Here is a 23,010-nt window from a genome sequence, read left to right on the forward strand (position 1 = left end):
ATGTTTATACAGAGGGCTGTGTAGGTATTTCCATGTTTATAGAGATAACTGTGTAGATATTTCCATGTTTATACATATAGCGGTGTAGATATTTCCATGTTTATACAGATCGCGGTGTAGATATTTCCATGTTTATACAGATCGCGGTGTTGATATTTCCATCTTTATTCAGATAGCGGTGTAGATATTTCCATGTTTTTACAGATATCGGTGTAGATATTTCCATGTTTACACAGATTGCGGTGTAGATATTTCCATCTTTCTACAGATGGCATTGTAGATATTTCCATGTTTATACAGATGACTGTATAGGTATTTCCATGTTTTTACAGATGGCGGTGCAGATATTTCCATGTCTTTAGAGATAGCGGTGTAGATATTTCCATGTTTGTACAGATGGCGGTGTTGATATTTCCATCTATACACAGATGGCCGTGTAGATATTTCCATGTTTATTCAGATGGCGGCGTAGATATTTCCAAGGACATGCAGATGGCGGTGTAGTTATTTCCATGTTTATACAGATAGCGGTGTAGGTATTTCCATGTTTACACAGATGGTGGTGTAGATATTTCCGTTTTTATACACATGGCGGAGTAGATACTTCCATCTTTATGGAGATGGCAGTGTAGATATTTTCGTGTTCATAGAGATGGCGGTGTAGATATTTCCATATTTATAGAGATAGCGGTGTAGATATTTCCATCTCTCTACAGATGGCAGTGTAGATATTTCCATGTTTATACAGATGGCCGTGTAGATATTTCCATATTTATACAGATGTCTGTGTAGATAATTTCATGTGTATACAGATGGTATTGTAGCTATTTCCATGTTTATACAGATGGTGGTGTAGATATTTCCATGTTTATTCAGATGACTGTGTAGATATTTCCATGTTTTTACAGATGGCAGTGTAGATATTTCAATGTTTATATAGATGGCGCTGTTGATATTTCCATGTTTATACAGATAACGGTGGAGATATTTCCATGTTTATACACATAGCGGTGTACATATTTCCATGTTTATAGAGACAGTGGTGTAGGTATTTCCATGTTTATACAGATAGCGGTGCAGATATTTCCATGTTTACACAGATGCCTATGCAGATATTTCCATATTTATACAGAGGGCTGTGTAGATATTTCTATATTTATACAGATGGCAGTGTAGATATTTAAATGTTCCTACACATGACTGTGTAGGTATTTCCATGTTTATACAGATGTCTTTGTAGTTATTTCCATGTTTATAGAGATAGCGGTGCAGATATTTCCATGTTTATACAGATAGCGGTGTATATATTTCCATATTTATACAGATCATGGTGTAGATATTTCCATGTTTATATAGACCGCAGTGTAGATATTTCCATGTTTATAGAGATAGCAGTGTTGATATTTCCATGTTTGTACAGATGGCGGTGTTGATGTTTCCATCTATACACTGATTGCCGTGTAGGAATTTCCATGTGTATACAGATGGCATTGTAGATATTTCCATGTTTATACAGATGGTGGTGTAGTTATTTCCATGTTTACGAAGATGACTGTATAGGTATTTCCATGTTTATACATATGGCGGTGTAGATATTTCCAAGTTCATAGAGATACCGGTGTAGATATTTCCATATTTATACAGATAACGGTGTAGATATTTCCATCTTTCTACAAATGGCAGTGTAGATATTTCCATGTTTATACAGATGGCCGTGTAGATATTTCCATATTTATACAGATGTCTGTGTAGATATTTCCATGTGTATACAGATGGTATTTCAGCTATTTCCATGTTTATACAGATGGTGGTGTAGATATTTCCATGTTTATTCAGATGACTGTGTAGATATTTCCATGTTTTTACAGATGGCAGTGTAGATATTTCAATGGTTATATAGATGGCGCTGTTGATATTTCCATATTTATACAGATAACGGTGGAGATATTTCCATGTTTATACAGAGAGCAGTGGAGATATTTCCATGTTTATACACATAGCGGTGTACATATTTCCATGTTTATAGAGACAGCAGTTTAGGTATTTCCATGTTTATACAAATAGCGGTGCAGATATTTCCATGTTTACACAGATGCCTATGCAGATATTTCCATATGTATACAGAGGGCTGTGTAGATATTTCTATATTTATACAGATGGCAGTGTAGATATTTAAATGTTCCTACACATGACTGTGTAGGTATTTCCATGTTTATACAGATGTCTTTGTAGTTATTTCCATGTTTATAGAGATAGCGGTGCAGATATTTCCATGTTTATACAGATAGCGGTGTATATATTTCCATGTTTATACAGATCATGGTGTAGATATTTCCATGTTTATACAGATACCGGTGTAGATATTTTCATGTTTATACAGACCGCAGTGTAGATATTTCCATGTTTATAGAGATAGCAGTGTAGATATTTCCATGTTTGTACAGATGGCGGTGTTGATGTTTCCATCTATACACTGATTGCCGTGTAGGTATTTCCATGTGTATACAGATGGCATTGTAGATATTTCCATGTTTATACAGATGGTGGTGTAGATATTTCCATGTTTACACAAATGACTGTATAGGTATTTCCATGTTTATACACATGGCGGTGTAGATATATCCAAGTTTATAGAGATAGCGGTGTAGATATTTCCATATTTATACAGATAACGGTGTAGAAGTTTCCATGTTTATACAGATAGCAGTGTAAATATTTCCATGTTTATACAGATCACGGTGTAGATATTTCCATGTTTATAGAGATAGCGGTGTAGATATTTCCATGTTTATACAGATAGCGGTGCAGATATTTCCATGTTTGTACAGATGGCGGTGTTGATATTTCCATCTATACACAGATGACCGTGTAGATATTTCCATGTTTATACAGATGGCGGTGCAGAAATTTCCATGGATATGTAGATGGCGGTGTAGATATTTCCATGTTTATACAGATAGTGGTGTAGTTATTTCTATGTTTATATAGATAGCGGTGTACATATTTCCATGTATGTACACATTGCTGTGTAGATATTTCCATGTTTATACAGATGGCGGTGTAGATATTTCCATGTTTATACAGATAACTTTGAAAGTATTTCCATGTTTATACATATGGCGGTGTTGATATTTCGATGTTTATAGAGATAGCAGTGGAGATATTTCCATGTTTATACAGATAGCGGTGTAGATATTTCCATGTTTATACTCATCGTGGTGTAGACATTTCCATGTTTATAGAGATGGCGGTGTAGATATTTACATGTTCATAGAGATAGCGGTGTTGATTTTTCCATGTTTATAGAGATAGCGGTGTGGATATTTCCATGTTTATACAGATAGGGGTGTAGATATTTTCCTGTTTATAGAGATGGCGGTGTAGATATTTCCATGTTTATACAGATCACGGTGTAGATATTTCCTTGTTTATACAAATAGCAGTGTAGTTATTTCCATGTTTATACAGATAGTGGTGTAGATATTTCCATGTATATACAGATGGCTGTGTAGATATTTCCATGTTTATACAGATGGCTGTGTGGATATTTCCATGTTTATACAGATGACTTTTTAGGTATTTCCATGTTTATACAGAAGGCGGTGTAGATATTTCCATGTTTATAGAGATAACTGTGTAGATATTTCCATGTTTATACAGATAGCGGTGTAGATATTTCCATGTTTATACAGATCGCGATGTAGATATTTCCATGTTTATGCAGATCGCGGTGTAGATATTTCCATGTTTATACAGATAGCGGTGTAGATATTTCCATGTTTTTACAGATATCGGTGTAGGTATTTCCATGTTTACACAGATTGCGGTGTAGATATTTCCATCTTTCTACAGATGGCATTGTAGATATTTCCATGTTTATACAGATGACTGTATAGGTATTTCCATGTTTTTACAGATGGCGGTGCAGATATTTCCATGTCTATGGAGATAGCGATGTAGATATTTCCATGTTTGTACAGATGGCGGTGTTGATATTTCCATCTATACACAGATGGCCGTGTAGATATTTCCATGTTTATTCAGATGGCGGCGTAGATATTTCCAAGGACATGCAGATGGCGGTGTGGTTATTTCCATGTTTATACAGATAGCGGTGTAGGTATTTCCATGTTTACACAGATGGTGGTGTAGATATTTCCGTGTTTATACACATGGCGGAGTAGATACTTCCATCTTTATGGAGATGGCAGTGTAGATATTTTCATGTTCATAGAGATGGCGGTGTAGATATTTCCATATTTATAGAGATAGCGGTGTAGATATTTCCAACTTTCTACAATGGCAGTGTAGATATTTCCATGTTTATACAGATGGCCGTGTAGATATTTCCATATTTATACAGATGTCTGTGTAGATATTTCCATGTGTATACAGATGGTATTTTAGCTATTTCCATGTTTATACAGATGGTGGTGTAGATATTTCCATGTTTATTCAGATGACTGTGTAGATATTTCCATGTTTTTACTGATGGCAGTGTAGATATTTCCATGTTTTTACAGATGGCAGTGTAGATATTTCAATGTTTATATAGATGGCGCTGTTGATATTTCCATGTTTATACAGATAACGGTGGAGATATTTCCATGTTTATACAGGTGGCGGCACAGATATTTCTATGGATATGTAGATGGCGGTGTAGATATTTGCATGTTTATACAGATAGCGGTGTAGTTATTTCCATGTTTATATAGATAGCGGTGTAGATATTTCCATGTATATGCACATAGTTCTGTAGATATTTCCATGTCTATACAGATAGCGGTGCAGATATTTCCATGTTTGTACAGATGGCGGTGTTGATATTTCCGGCTATACACAGATGACCGTGTAGATATTTCCATGTTTATACAGATGGCGGCGCAGATATTTCTATGGTTATGTAGATGGTGGTGTAGATATTTCCATGAATATACAGATAGCACTGTACTTATTTCCATGTTTATTTAGAGAGCGGTGTAGATATTTCCATGGATATACACATGGCTGTGTAGATATTTCCATGTTTATACAGACGGCAGTGAAGATATTTCCATGTTTATACAGATAACTTTGTAAGTATTTCCATGTTTATACAGAAGGCGGTGTAGATATTTCGATGTTTATAGAGATAGCAGTGGAGATATTTCCATGTTTATACAGATGCCTATGCAGATATTTCCATATTTATACAGAGGGCTGTGTAGATATTTCTATGTTTATACAGATGGCAGTGTAGATATTTCCATGTTCCTACCCATGACTGTGTAGGTATTTCCACGTTTATACAGATGGCTTTGTAGATATTTCCATGTTTATAGAGGGAATGGTGCAGATATTTCCATATTTATACAGATAGCGGTGTATATATTTCCATGTTTATACAGATCGTGGTGTAGATATTTCCATGTTTATACAGATACCGGTGTAGTTATTTCCATGTTTATACAGACCGCAGTGTAGATATTTGCATGTTTATAGAGATTGTAGTGTAGATATTTCCATGTTTGTACAGATGGCGGTGTTGATGTTTCCATCTATACACAGATTGCCGTGTAGGTATTTCCATGTGTATACACATGGCATTGTAGATATTTCCATGTTTGCACAGATGACTGTATAGGTATTTCCATGTTTATACAGATGGCAGTGAAGTTATTTCCATGTTTATACAGATAGTGGTGTAGATATTTCCATTTTTATACAGATAGCGGTGTAGATATTTCCATGGTTATACAGATGGCGTCGTAGATATTTCCATGTTTATAGAGATGGCGGTGTAGATATTTCCATGTTTATAGAGATAGCGGTGTAGATATATCCATCTTCATAGAGATAGCAGTGAGGATATTTCCATGTTTATACAGATTGCAGTGTAGATATTTCCACTTTTATAGAGATAGCGGTTTAGATATTTCAGATTTATACAGATAGCGGTGTAGATATTTCCATGTTTATACAGACTGCGGTGTAGATATTTCCATGTTTACACAGAGTTCTCTGTAGATATTTCCATGTTTATACAGATCGCGGTGTAGATATTTCCATCTTTCTACAAATGGCAGTGTAGGTATTTCCATGTTTATAGAGATGGCGGTGTAGATATTTCCATGTTTATATAGATGGCAGTGTAGATATTTTCTTGTTTATGTAGATGGCATTGTAGATACCTCCATGTTTAAAGAGATGTCGGTGAGTATATTTCCATGTTGATGGAGATAGCGGTGTAGATATTTCCATGTTTCTACAGATGACTGTGCAGATATTTCCATGTTTGTACAGATGGCAGTGTAGATATTTCCATGTTTATACAGATAGCAGTGTAGATATTTTCATGTTTATACAGATTGCGGTGGAGATATGTCCATGTTTATACAGATAACAATGGAGATATTTCCATGTTTATACAGATCGCAGTGTAGATATTTCCATGTTTATACAGATAGCGGTGTAGATATTTCCATGTTTATAGAGATGGCGGTGTAGATATTTCCATGTTTATAGAGATAGCGTTGTATATATATCCATGTTCATAGAGATAGCAGTGAGGATATTTCCATGTTTATACAGATAGCAGTGTAGATATTTCCATTTTTATAGAGATCTCGGTTTAGATATTTCATATTTATACAGATAGCGGTGTAGATATTTCCATGTTTATACAGATTGCAGTGTAGATATTTCCCTGTTTATTCAGATGACTGTGTAGATATTTCCATGTTTTTACAGAAGGCAATGTAGATATTTCAATGTTTATAGAGGTGGCGCTGTAGATATTTCCATGTTTATACAGATAACGGTGGAGATATTTCCATGTTTATACACATAGTGGTGTACATATTTCCATAGTTATAGAGACAGCGGTGAAGGTATTTCCATGTTTATACAGATAGCGGTGCAGATATTTCCATGTTCATACAGATGCCTATGCAGATATTTCCATATTTATACAGAGGGCTGTGTAGATATTTCTATGTTTATACTGTTGGCAGTGTAGATATTTCCATGTTCCTACACATGACTGTGTAGGTATTTCCATGTTTATACAGATGGGTTTGTAGATATTTCCATGTTTATAGAGAGAGCGGTGCAGATATTTCCATGTTTATAGAGATAGCGGTGTAGATATTTCCATGTTTATACAGATAGCGGTGTAGATATTTCCATGTTTATACAGACCGCGGTGTAGATATTTCCATGTTTACACAGATAGCGTTGCAGATATTTCCATGTTTGTACAGATGGCGGTGTTGATATTTCCAGGTATACACAGATGACCGTGTAGATATTTCCATGTTTATACAGATGGCGGCGCAGATATTTCTATGGTTATGTAGATGATGGTGTATATATTTCCATGAATATACAGATAGCGCTGTACTTATTTCCATGTTTATTTAGAGAGCGGTGTAGATATTTCCATGGATGTACACATGGCTGTGTAGATATTTCCATGTTTATACAGATGGCAGTGTAGATATTTCCATGTTTATACAGATAACTTTGTAAGTATTTCCATGTTTATACAGAAGGCGGTATAGATATTTCGATGTTTATAGAGATAGCAGGGGAGATATTTCCATGTTTATACAGATAGCGGTGTAGATATTTCCATGTTTATACTGATCGCGGTGTAGATATTTCCATGTTTATAGAGATGGCAGTGTAGATATTTCCATGTTCATAGAGATAGCGGTGTTGATTTTTCCATGTTTATAGAGATAGCTGTGTGGATATTTCCATGTTTATACAGATAGGGGTGTAGATATTTCCATGTTTATAAGGATGGTGATGTAGATATTTCCATGTTTATACAGATCACTGTGTAGATATTTCCATTTTTATACAGATCGCGGTGTTGATATTACCATGTTTATAGGGATAACGGGGCAAATATTTCCACATTTATACAGATAGCAGTGTAGTTATTAGCATGTTTATACAGGTAGCGGTGTAGATATTTCCATGTATAAACAGATGTCTGGGTATATATTTCCATGTTTAAACAGGTGGCGGTGTAGATATTTCCTTGTTTATACAAATAGCGGTGTAGTTATTTCCATGTTTACACAGATAGCTGTGTTGATATTTCCATGCATATACAGATGGCTGCGTAGATATTTCCACGTTTATACACATGGCTGTGTAGATATTTCCATGTTTATACAGATGACTTTGTAGGTATTTCCATATTTATACAGATGGCGGTGTAGGTATTTCCATGTTTATAGAGATAGCTGTGTAGATATTTCCATGTTTATACAGATAGCGGTGTAGATATTTCCATGTTTATACAGATCGCGGTGTAGTTGTTTCCATGTTTATACAGACAGCTGTGGAGATATTTCCATGTTTATACACATAGCGGTGTACATATTTCCATGTTTATAGAGACAGCGGTGTAGGTATTTCCATGTTTATACAGATAGCGGTGTAGATATTTCCATGTTTATACAGATATCGGTGTAGATATTTCCATGTTTATAGAGATAGCGTAGTAGTTATTTACATGTTTATAGACATAGCGGTGTAGATATTTCCTTGTTTATATAGATGGCGTTGTAGATATTTCCATGTTTATACCGATAGCGGTGTTGGTATTTCCACGTTTATACAGGTAGCAATGTAGATATTTCCATGTTTATACAGCTCGCGGTGCAGATATTTATATCTTTATACAGATGGCATTGTAGATATTTCGTTATTCACACAGATGGCTTTGTAGATGTTTCCATGTTTATACAGATGGCGGAGTAGTTAGTTCCATGTTTATGGAGATGGCAGTGTAGATATTTTCATGTTTATAGAGATGGTGGTGTAGATATTTCCATGTTTATAGAGATAGCAGTGTAGATATTTACATGTTTATACAGATGGCTGTGTAGATATTTCCATGTGTATACAGATGGCATTGTAGATATTTCCATGTTTATACAGATGTCTGTATAGGTATTTCCATGTTTTTACAGTTGGCAGTGCAGATATTTCCATGTATATAGAGATAGCGGTGTAGATATTTCGATGTTTGTACTGATGGCGGTGTTGATATTTCCATGTTTATACAGATGGCGGTGTAGATATTTCCATGGACATGCAGATGGCGGTGAAGTTATTTCCATGTTTATACAGATGGTGGTGTAGATATTTCCGTGTTTATACACATGGCAGAGTAGATACTTCCATCTTTACGGAGATGGCAGTGTAGATATTTTCATGTTTATAGAGATGGCGGTGTAGATATTTCCATATTTATAGAGATAGCGGTGTAGATATTTCCATCTTTCTACAAATGGCAGTGTAGATATTTCCATGTTTGTACAGATGGCGGTGTTGATGTTTCCATCTATACACAGATTGCCGTGTAGTTATTTCCATGTTTATACAGATGGCATTGTAGATATTTCCATGTTTATACAGATGGTGGTGTAGATATTTCCATGTTTATACAGATGACTGTATAGCTATTTCCATGTTTTTACAGATGGCATTGTAGATATTTCCATGTTTATACAGATAGCAGTGTAGGTATTTCCATGTATATACAGATTGCGGTGTAGATATTTTCATGTTTATACAGATGACTCTATAGGTATTTCCATGTTTTTACAGTTGGCATTGTAGATATTTCCATGTTTATAGAGATAGCAGTGTAGATATTTCCATGTTTATACAGATGGCGGTGTAGATATTTCCAAGTTTATAGAGATAGTGGTGTAGATATTTCCATATTTACACAGATAACGGTGTAGATATTTCCATGTTTATACATATAGCCGTGTAAATATTTCCATGTTTATACAGATCACGGTGTAGATAAATCCATGTTTATAGAGATAGCGGTGTAGATATTTCCATGTTTATACAGATAACGGTGTAGATATTTCCATGTTTATACGGACCGCGGTGCAAATATTTCCATGTTGATACAGATAGCATTGCAGATATTTCCATGTTTGTACAGATGGCGGTGTAGATATTTCGATGTTTATAGAGATAGCAGTGGAGATATTTCCATGTTTATACAGATAGAGGTGTAGATATTTCCATGTTTATACTGATCGCGGTGTAGGTATTTCCAAGTTTATAGAGATGGCGGTGTAGATATTTCCATGTTCATAGAGATAGGGGTGTTGATTTTTCCATGTTTATACACATAGCGCTGTGGATATTTCCTTGTTTATACAGATAACTTTGTAAGTATTTCCATGTTTATACAGATCATGGTGTAGATATTTCCATGTTTATACAGATCGCGGTGTTGATATTACCATGTTTATACATATAGCGGTGCAAATATTTCCACATTTATACAGATAGCGGTGTAGTTATTATCATGTTTATACAGATAGCGATGTAGATATTTCCATGTATCAACAGATGTCTGTGTATATATTTCCATGTTTAAACAGATGGCGGTGTAGATATTTCCTTGTTTATACAAATAGCGGTGTAGATATTTCCATGTTTATACAGATAGCGGTGTAGACATTTCCATGTATATACAGATGGCTGTGTAGATATTTCCATGTTTATACAGATGGATGTGTAGATATTTCCATGCTTATACAGATGACTTTGTAGGTATTTCCATGTTTATACAGATGGCGGTGTAGATATTTCCATGTTTATAGAAATAGCTGTGTAGATATTTCCATGTTTATACAGATAGCGGTGTAGTTATTTCCATGTCTACACAGATCGCAGTGTAGATATTTCCATGTATATACAGATCGCGGTGTAGATATTTCCATGTTTATACAGATCGCAGTGTAGATATTTCCATGTTTATACTGATAGCGGTGTAGATATTTCCATGTTTATACAGATAGCGCTGTAGATATTTCCATGTTTATACAGATGGCGGTGTAGATATTTCCATGTTTATAGAGATGGCGGTGTAGATATTTCCATGTTTATAGAGATAGCGGTGTATATATATCCATGTTCATAGAGATAGCAGTGAGGATATTTCCATGTTTATACAGATAGCAGTGTAGACATTTCCATTTTTATACAGATCGCGGTTTAGATATTTCATATTTATACAGATAGCTGTGTAGATATTTCCATGTTTATACAGATTGCAGTGTAGATATTTCCCTGTTTATTCAGATGACTGTGTAGATATTTCCATGTTTTTACAGATGGCAGTTTAGATATTTCAGTGTTTATAGAGGTGGAGCTGTAGATATTTCCATGTTTATACAGATAACGGTGGAGATATTTCCATGTTTATACAGACAGCAGTGGAGATATTTCCATGTTTATACACATAGTGGTGTACATATTTCCATGGTTATAGAAACAGCGGTGTAGGTATTTCCATGTTTATACAGATAGCGGTGCAGATATTTCCATGTTTATACAGATAGCTGTGTCGATATTTCCATGTATATACAGATGGCTGTGTAGATATTTCCATGTTTATACACATGGCTGTGTAGATATTTCCATGTTTATACAGATGACTTTGTAGGTATTTCCATGTTTATATAGATGGCGGTGTAGGTATTTCCATGTTTATAGAGATAGCTGTGTAGATATTTCCATGTTTATACTGATCGCGGTGTAGATGTTTCCATGTTTATACAGACAGCAGTGGAGATATTTCCATGTTTATACACATAGCGGTGTACATATTTCCATGTTTATAGAGACAGCGGTGTAGGTATTTCCATGTTTATACAGGTAGCGGTGCAGATATTTCCATGTTTATTCAGATGTCTATGCAGATATTTCCATATTTATACAGAGGGCTGTGTAGATATTTCCATGTTTATACAGATGGAAGTGTAGATATTTCCAAGTTCCTACACATGACTGTGTAGGTATTTCCATGTTTATACAGATGGCTTTGTAGATATTTCCATGTTTATAGAGATAGCGGTGTAGATATTTCCATGTTTATACAGATAGCGGTGTACATATTTCCATGTTTATACAGACCGCGGTGTAGATATTTCCATGTTTATACAGATAGCGGCGCAGATATTTCCATGTTTGTAGAGATGACGGTGTTGATATTTCCATCTATACACAGATGACCGTGTAGATATTTCCATGTTTATACAGATGGCGGCACAGATATTTCTATGGATATGTAGATGGCGGTGTAGATATTTGCATGTTTATACAGATAGCGGTGTAGTTATTTCCATGTTTATATAGATAGCGGTGTAGATATTTCCATGTATATGCACATAGCTCTGTAGATATTTCCATGTCTATACAGATAGCGGTGCAGATATTTCCATGTTTGTACAGATGGCGGTGTTGATATTTCCAGCTATACACAGATGACCGTGAAGATATTTCCATGTTTATACAGATGGCGGCGCAGATATTTCTATGTTTATGTAGATGGTGGTGTAGATATTTCCATGAATATACAGATAGCGCTGTACTTATTTCCATGTTTATTTAGAGAGCGGTGTAGATATTTCCATGGATGTACACATGGCTGTGTAGATATTTCCATGTTTATACAGACGGCAGTGAAGATATTTCCATGTTTATACAGATAACTGTGTAAGTATTTCCATGTTTATACAGAAGGCGGTGTAGATATTTCGATGTTTATAGAGATAGCAGTGGAGATATTTCCATGTTTATACAGATGCCTATGCAGATATTTCCATATTTATACAGAGGGCTGTGTAGATATTTCTATGTTTATACAGATGGCAGTGTAGATATTTCCATGTTCCTACCCATGACTGTGTAGGTATTTCCACGTTCATACAGATGGCTTTGTAGATATTTCCATGTTTATAGAGGGAATGGTGCAGATATTTCCATATTTATACAGATAGCGGTGTATATATTTCCATGTTTATACAGATCGTGGTGTAGATATATCCATGTTTATACAGATACCGGTGTAGTTATTTCCATGTTTATACAGACCACAGTGTAGATATTTGCATGTTTATAGAGATTGCAGTGTAGATATTTCCATGTTTGTACAGATGGCGGTGTTGATGTTTCCATCTATACACAGATTGCCGTGTAGGTATTTCCATGTGTATACACATGGCATTGTAGATATTTCCATGTCTGCACAGATGACTGTATAGGTATTTCCATGTTTATACAGATGGCGTCGTAGATATTTCCATGTTTATAGAGATGGCGGTGTAGATATTTCCATGTTTATAGAGATAGCGGTGTAGATATATCCATCTTCATAGAGATAGCAGTGAGGATATTTCCATGTTTATACAGATTGCAGTTTAGATATTTCCACTTTTATAGAGATAGCGGTTTAGATATTTCATATTTATACAGATAGCGGTGTAGATATTTCCATGTTTATACAGACTGCGGTGTAGATATTTCCATGTTTACACAGAGTTCTCTGTAGATATTTCCATGTTTATACAGATGGCGGTGTAGATATTTCCATCTTTCTACAAATGGCAGTGTAGGTATTTCCATGTTTATAGAGATGGCGGTGTAGATATTTCCATGTTTATATAGATGGCAGTGTAGATATTTTCTTGTTTATGTAGATGGCATTGTAGATACCTCCATGTTTAAAGAGATGGCGGTGAGTATATTTCCATGTTGATGGAGATAGCGGTGTAGATATTTCCATGTTTCTACAGATGACTGTGCAGATATTTCCATGTTTGTACAGATGGCAGTGTAGATATTTCCATGTTCATACAGATAGCAGTGTAGATATTTTCATGTTTATACAGATTGCGGTGGAGATATGTCCATGTTTATACAGATAACAATGGAGATATTTCCATGTTTATACAGATCGCAGTGTAGATATTTCCATGTTTATACAGATAGCGGTGTAGGTATTTCCATGTTTATAGAGATGGCGGTGTAGATATTTCCATGTTTATAGAGATAGCGTTGTATATATATCCACGTTCATAGAGATAGCAGTGAGGATATTTCCATGTTTATACAGATAGCAGTGGAGATATTTCCATTTTTATAGAGATCGCGGTTTAGATACTTCATATTTATACAGATAGCGGTGTAGATATTTCCATGTTTATACAGATTGCAGTGTAGATATTTCCCTGTTTATTCAGATGACTGTGTAGATATTTCCATGTTTTTACAGATGGCAGTGTAGATATTTCAATGTTTATAGAGGTGGCGCTGTAGATATTTCCATGTTTATACAGATAACGGTGGAGATATTTCCATGTTTATACAGACAGCAGTGGAGATATTTCCATGTTTATACACATAGTGGTGTACATATTTCCATAGTTATAGAGACAGCGGTGAAGGTATTTCCATGTTTATACAGATAGCGGTGCAGATATTTCCATGTTCATACAGATGCCTATGCAGATATTTCCATATTTATACAGAGGGCTGTGTAGATATTTCTATGTTTATACTGATGGCAGTGTAGATATTTCCATGTTCCTACACATGACTGTGTAGGTATTTCCATGTTTATACAGATGGCTTTGTAGATATTTCCATGTTTATAGAGAGAGCAGTGCAGATATTTCCATTTTTCTACAGATAGCGGTGTATATATTTCCATGTTTATACAGATCGTGGTGTAGATATTTCCATGTTTATACAGATACCGGTGTAGTTGTTTCCATGTTTATACAGACCGCAGTGTAGATATTTGCATGTTCATAGAGATTGCAGTGTAGATATTTCCATGTTTGTACAGATGGCGGTGTTGATGTTTCCATCTATACACAGATTGCCGTGTAGGTATTTCCGTGTGTATACAGATGGCATTGTAGATATTTCCATGTTTATACAGATGGTGGTGTAGATATTTCCATGTTTACACAGATGACTGTATAGGTATTTCCTTGTTTATACAGATGGTGGTGTTGATATTTCCAAGTTTATAGAGATAGCGGTGTAGATATTTCCATATTTATACAGATAACGATGAAGAAGTTTCCATGTTTATACAGATAGCGGTGTAAATATTTCCATGTTTATACAGATCACGGTGTTGATATTTCCATGTTTATAGAGATAGCGGTGTAGATATTTCCATGTTTATACAGATAGCGGTGTAGATATTTCCATGTTTATACAGACCGCGGTGTAGATATTTCCATGTTTACACAGATAGCGTTGCAGATATTTCCATGTTTGTACAGATGGCGGTGTTGATATTTCCATCTATACACAGAAGACCGTGTAGATATTTCCATGTTTGTACAGGTGGCGGCGCATATATTTCTATGGTTATGTAGATGGTGGTGTAGATATTTCCATGAATATACAGATAGCGCTGTACTTATTTCCATGTTTATTTAGAGAGCGGTGTAGATATTTCCATGGATGTACACATGGCTCTGTAGATATTTCCATGTTTATACAGACGGCAGTGTAGATATTTCCATGTTTATACAGATAACTTTGTAAGTATTTCCATGTTTATACAGAAGTCGGTGTAGATATTTCGATGTTTATAGAGATAGCAGTGGAGATATTTCCATGTTTATACAGATAGCGGTGTTGATATTTCCATGTTTATACTGATCGCAGTGTAGATATTTCCATGTTTATAGAGATCGCGGTGTAGATATTTCCATGTTCATAGAGATAGCGGTGTTGATTTTTCCATGTTTATAGAGATAGCTGTGTGGATATTTCCATGTTTATAGAGATAGGGGTGTAGATATTTCCATGTTTATAGAGATGGCGATGTAGATATTTCCATGTTTATACAGACCACTGTGTAGATATTTCCTTGTTTATACAGATACTGGTGTAGATATTTCCATGTTTACACAGATTGCGGTGTAGATATTTCCATCTTTCTACAGATGGCATTGTAGATATTTCCATGTTTATACAGATGGCGGTGTAGATATTTCCATGTTTATATAGATGGTGGTGTAGATATTACCATGTTTATACAGATAGCGGTGTAGATATTTCCATGTTTATACAGATCGTGGTGAAGCTATTTCCATGTTTATACAGATCGCGGTGTAGATATTTCCATGTTTATTCAGATAACGGTGTAGATATTTCCATGTTTATACAGATCGTGGTGAAGATATTTCCATGTTTATACAGATAGCGGTGTAGATATTCCCATGTTTTTACAGATATTGGTGTAGATATTTCCATGTTTACACAGATTGCGGTGTAGATATTTCCATCTTTCTACTGATGGAATTGTAGATATTTCCATGTTTATACACATGGCGGTGTAGATATTTCCATGTTTACATAGATGGTGGTGAAGATATTACAATGTTTATACAGATAGCGGTGTAGATATTTCCATGTTTATACAGATCGTGGTGAAGATAATTCCATGTTTATACAGACCGCGGTGTAGATATTTCCATGTTTATACAGATAGCGGTGTAGATATTTCCATGTTTATACAGATCGTGGTGAAGCTATTTCCATGTTTATACAGATCGCGGTGTAGATATTTCCATGTTTATACAGATAGCGGTGTAGATATATCCATGTTTATACAGATCGCAGTGTAGATATTTCCATGTTTATACAGATCGCGGTGTAATTTCCATGTTTATACAGATAGCGGTGTAGATATTTCCATGTTTTTACAGATATTGGTGTAGATATTTCCATGTTTACACAGATTGCGGTGTAGATATTTCCATCTTTCTACAGATGGCATTGTACATATTTCCATCTTTATACAGATGGCGGTGTAGATATTTCCATGTTTATATAGATGGTGATGTAGATATTACCATGTTTATACAGATACCGGTGTAGATATTTCCATATTTATACAGATCGTGGTGAAGATATTTCCATGTTTATACAGATCGCGGTGTAGATATTTCCATGTTTATACAGATAGCGGTGTAGATATTTCCATGTTTATACAAATCGTGGTGAAGATATTTCCATGTTTATACAGATAGCGGTGTAGATATTTCCATGTTTTTACAGATATTGGTGTAGATATTTCCATGTGTACACAGATTGCGGTGTAGATATTTCCATCTTTCTACAGACGGCATTGTAGATATTTCCATGTTTATTCAGATGGCTGTGTAGGTATTTCCATGTTTATATAGATGGTGGTGTAGATATTACAATGTTTATACAGATAGTGGTGTAGATATTTCCATGTTTATACAGATCCTGGTGTGGATATTTCCATGTTTATACAGATCGCGGTGTAGATATTTCCATGTTTATACAGATCGCGGTGTAGATATTTCCATGTTTATACAGATAGCGGTGTAGATATTTCCATGTTTATACAGATCGTGGTGAAGATATTTCCATGTTTATACAGATCGCGGAGTAGATATTTCCATGTTTATACAGATCGCTGTGTAGATATTTCCATGTTTATACAGATCGCGGTGTAGATATTTCCATGTTTATACAGATAGCGGTGTAGATATTTCCATGTTTTTACAGATATTGGTGTAGATATTTCCATGTTTACACAGATTGCGGTGTAGATATTTCCATCTTTCTACAGATGGCATTGTAGATATTTCCATGATTATAGAGATGGCGGTGTAGATATTTCCATGTTTATATAGATGGTGGTGTAGATATTACCATGTTTATACAGATAGCGGTGTAGATATTTCCATGTTTATACAGATAGCGGTGTAGATATTTCCATTTTTATACAGATGGCAGTGTAGATATTTCCATGTCTATAGAGATGTCGGTGTAGATATTTCCATGTTCATTGAGATAGCTGTGTAGATATATCCATGTTCATAGAGATAGCAGTGAGGATATTTCCATGTTTATAAAGATAGCAGTGTAGATATTTCCATTTTTATAGAGATAGCAGTTTTGATATTTCATATTTATACAGATAGAGGTGTAGATATTTCCATGTTTATACAGATTGCGGTGTAGATATTTCCATGTTTATACAGATCGTGGTGAAGATATTTCCATGTTTATACAGATCGCGGTGTAGATATTTCTATGTTTATACAGATCGCAGTGTAGATATTTCCATGTTTATACAGATAGCGGTGTATATATTTCCATGTTTATACAGATAGCGGTGTTGATATTTCCATGTTTATACAGATGGCAGTGTAGATATTTCCATGTTTATAGAGATGGCGGTGTAGATATTTCCACGTTCATTGAGATAACGGTGTAGATATATCCATGTTCATAGAGATAGCAGTGAGGATATTTCCTTGTTTATACAGATAGCAGTGTAGATATTTCCATTTTTATAGAGATAGCGGTTTTGATATTTCATATTTATACAGATAGAGGTGTAGTTATTTCCATGTTTATAGAGATAGCGGTGTAGATATTTCCATATTTCTACAGATGACTGTGTAGATATTTCCATGTTTGTACAGATGGCACTGTAGATATTTCCATGTTTATAGAGATAGCGGTGTAGATATTTTCATGTTTATTCAGATTGCGGTGGAGATATGTCAATGTTTATACAGATAGCAATGGATATATTTCCACGTTAATACACATAGCAGTGTAGATATTTCCATGTTTATACAGATCACGGTGTAGATATTTCCATGTTTATACAAATCATGTTGTAGATATTTCCATGTTTATACAGATCTCGGTGTAGATATTACCATGTTTATAAGGATAGAGGTGCAAATATTTCCATATTTATGCAGATAGCGGTTTAGTTATTAGCAGGTTTATACAGATAGTGGTGTAGATATTTCCAAGTATAAACAGATGTCTGTGTATATATTTCCATGTGTATACAGATGGAGGTGTAGATATTTCCTTGTTTATACAAATAGCGGTGTAGTTATTTACATGTTTATACAGATCACGGTGTAGATATTTCCTTGTTTATACAAATAGCGGTGTAGTTATTTCCATGTTTATACAAATCGTGGTGAAGATATTTCCATGTTTATACAGATCGCGGTGTAGATATTTCCATGTTTATACAGATTGCGGTGTAGATATTTCCATGTTTATACAGATAGCGGTGTAGATATTTCCATGTTTTTACTGATATTGGTGTAGATATTTCCATGTTTACACAGATTGCGGTGTAGATATTTCCATCTTTCTACAGATGGCATTGTAGATATTTCCATGATTATACAGATGGCGGTGTAGATATTTCCATGTTTATATAGATGGTGGTATAGATATTACCATGTTTATACAGATAGCGGTGTAGATATTTCCATGTTTATACAGATAGCGGTGTAGATATTTCCATTTTTATACAGATATCGGTGTAGATATTTCCATTTTTATACAGATGGCAGTGTAGATATTTCCATGTTTATAGAGATGTCGGTGTAGATATTTCCATGTTCATTGAGATAGCTGTGTAGATATATCCATGTTCATAGAGATAGCAGTGAGGATATTTCCATGTTTATACAGATAGCAGTGTAGATATTTCCATTTTTATAGAGATAGCGGTTTTGATATTTCATATTTATACAGATAGAGGTGTAGATATTTCCATGTTTATACAGATTGCGGTGTATATATTTCCATGTATATACAGATCGTGGTGAAGATATTTCCATGTTTATACAGATCGCGGTGTAGATATTTCCATGTTTATACAGATCGCAGTGTAGATATTTCCATGTTTATACAGATAGCGGTGTATATATTTCCATGTTTATACAGATAGCGGTGTAGATATTTCCATGTTTATACAGATGGCAGTGTAGATATTTCCATGTTTATAGAGATGGCGGTGTAGATATTTCCACGTTCATTGAGATAGCGGTGTAGATATATCCATGTTCATAGAGATAGCAGTGAGTATATTTCCATGTTTATACAGATAGCAGTGTAGATATTTCCATTTTTATAGAGATAGCGGTTTTGATATTTCATATTTATACAGATAGAGGTGTAGTTATTTCCATGTTTATAGAGATAGCGGTGTAGATATTTCCATATTTCTACAGATGACTGTGTAGATATTTCCATGTTTGTACAGATATCAGTGTAGATATTTCCATGTTTATAGAGATAGCGGTTTAGATATTTTCATGTTTATACAGATTGCGGTGGAGATATGTCAATGTTTATACAGATAGCAATGGATATATTTCCATGTTAATACACATCGCAGTGTAGATATTTCCATGTTTATACGATCACGGTGTAGATATTTCCATGTTTATACAGATCATGTTGTAGATATTTCCATGTTTATACAGATCACGGTGTTGATATTACCATGTTTATAAGGATAGAGGTGCAAATATTTCCACATTTATGCAGATAGCGGTTTAGTTATTAGCAGGTTTATACAGATAGTGGTGTAGATATTTCCATGTATAAACAGATGTCTGTGTATATATTTCCATGTTTATACAGATGGAGGTGTAGATATTTCCTTGTTTATACAAATAGCGGTGTAGTTATTTCCATGTTTATACAGATCACGGTGTAGATATTTCCTTGTTTATACAAATAGCGGTGTAGTTATTTCCATGTTTATACAGATAGCGGTGTAGATATTTCCTTGTTTCTACAAATAGCGGTGTAGATATTTCCATGTTTATACAGATCACGGTGTAGATATTTCCTTGTTTATACAAATAGCGGTGTAGTTATTTCCATGTTTATACAAATAGCGGTGTAGATATTTCCATGTATATACAGATGGCTGTGTAGATATTTCCATGTTTATACAGATGGCTGTGTAGATATTTCCATGTTTATACAGATGACTTTGTAAGTATTTATATTTTTATACAGATGGCGGTGAACATATTTCCATGTTTATAGAGATAGCTGTGTAGATATTTCCATGTTTATAGAAATAGCAGTGTAGATATATCCATGTTTATACAGATCGCGGTGTAGATATTTCCATGTTTATATAGAACGCGGTGTAGATATTTCCATGTTTATACAGATAGCGGTGTAGATATTTCCATGTTTTTACAGATATTGGTGTAGATATTTCCATGTTTACACAGATTGCGGTGTAGATATTTCCATCTTTCTACAGATGGCATTGTAGATATTTCCATGTTTATACAGATAGCGGTGTAGATATTTCCATGTTTATACAGATCGTGGTGAAGATATTTCCATGTTTATACAGATCGCGGTGTAGATATTTCCATGTTTATACAGATCGCGGTGTAGATATTTCCATGTTTATACAGATAGCGGTGTATATATTTCCATGTTTTTACAGATATTCGTGTAGATATTTCCATGTTTACACAGATTGCGGTGTAGATATTTCCATCTTTCTACAGATGGCATTGTAGATATTTCCATGATTATAGAGATGGCGGTGTAGATATTTCCATGTTTATACAGATAGCGGTGTAGATATTTCCATGTTTATACAGATCGTGGTGAAGATATTTCCATGTTTATACAGATCGCGGTGTAGATATTTCCATGTTTATACAGATCACGGTGTAGATATTTCCTTGTTTATACAAATAGCGGTGTAGTTATTTCCATGTTTATACAGATAGCGGTGTAAATATTTCCATGTATATACAGATGGCTGTGTAGATATTTCCATGTTTATACAGATGGCTGTGTAGATATTTCCATGTTTATACAGATGACTTTGTAGGTATTTCCATTTTTATACAGATGGCGTTGTAGATATTTCCATGTTTATAGAGATAGCTGTGCAGATACTTCCATGTTTATACAGATAGCGGTGTAGATATATCCATGTTTATACAGATCGCGGTGTAGATATTTCCATGTTTATGCAGATCGCGGTGTAGATATTTCGATGTTTATACAGATAGCGGTGTAGATATTTCCATGTTTTTACAGATATTGGTGTAGATATTTCCATGTTTACACAGATTGCGGTGTAGATATTTCCATCTTTCTACAGATGGCATTGTAGATATTTCCATGATTATACAGATGGCGGTGTAGATATTTCCATGTTTATATAGATGGTGGTGTAGATATTAACATGTTTATACAGATAGCGATGTAGATATTTCCATGTTTATACAGATCGTGGTGAAGCTATTTCCATGTTTATACAGATCGCGGTGTAGATATTTCCGTATTTATACAGATAACGGTGTAGATATTTCCATGTTTATACAGATCGTGGTGAAGATATTTCCATGTTTATACAGATAGCGGTGTAGATATTTCCATGTTTTTACAGATATTGGTGTAGATATTTCCATGTTTACACAGATTGCGGTGTAGATATTTCCATCTTTCTACTGATGGCATTGTAGATATTTCCATGTTTATACAGATGGCGGTGTAGATATTTCCATGTTTACATAGATGGTGGTGAAGATATTACAATGTTTATACAGATAGCGGTGTAGATATTTCCATGTTTATACAGATCGTGGTGAAGATATTTCCATGTTTATACAGACCGCGGTGTAGATATTTCCATGTTTATACAGATAGCGGTGTAGATATTTCCATGTTTATACAGATCGTGGTGAAGCTATTTCCATGTTTATACAGATCGCGGTGTAGATATTTCCATGTTTATACAGATAGCGGTGTAGATATATCCATGTTTATACAGATCGCAGTGTAGATATTTCCATGTTTATACAGATCGCGGTGTAATTTCCATGTTTATACAGATAGCGGTGTAGATATTTCCATGTTTTTACAGATATTGGTGTAGATATTTCCATGTTTACACAGATTGCGGTGTAGATATTTCCATCTTTCTACAGATGGCATTGTAGATATTTCCATCTTTATACAGATGGCGGTGTAGATATTTCCATGTTTATATAGATGGTGATGTAGATATTACCATGTTTATACAGATAGCGGTGTAGATATTTCCATATTTATACAGATCGTGGTGAAGATATTTCCATGTTTATACAGATCGCGGTGTAGATATTTCCATGTTTATACAGATAGCGGTGTAGATATTTCCATGTTTATACAAATCGTGGTGAAGATATTTCCATGTTTATACAGATAGCGGTGTAGATATTTCCATGTTTTTACAGATATTGGTGTAGATATTTCCATGTTTACACAGATTGCGGTGTAGATATTTCCATCTTTCTACAGACGGCATTGTAGATATTTCCATGTTTATTCAGATGGCGG

The sequence above is a fragment of the Pan troglodytes genome, chromosome 20, assembly GCF_028858775.2.
Source record: "Pan troglodytes isolate AG18354 chromosome 20, NHGRI_mPanTro3-v2.0_pri, whole genome shotgun sequence".
Taxonomy (NCBI): domain Eukaryota; kingdom Metazoa; phylum Chordata; class Mammalia; order Primates; family Hominidae; genus Pan; species Pan troglodytes.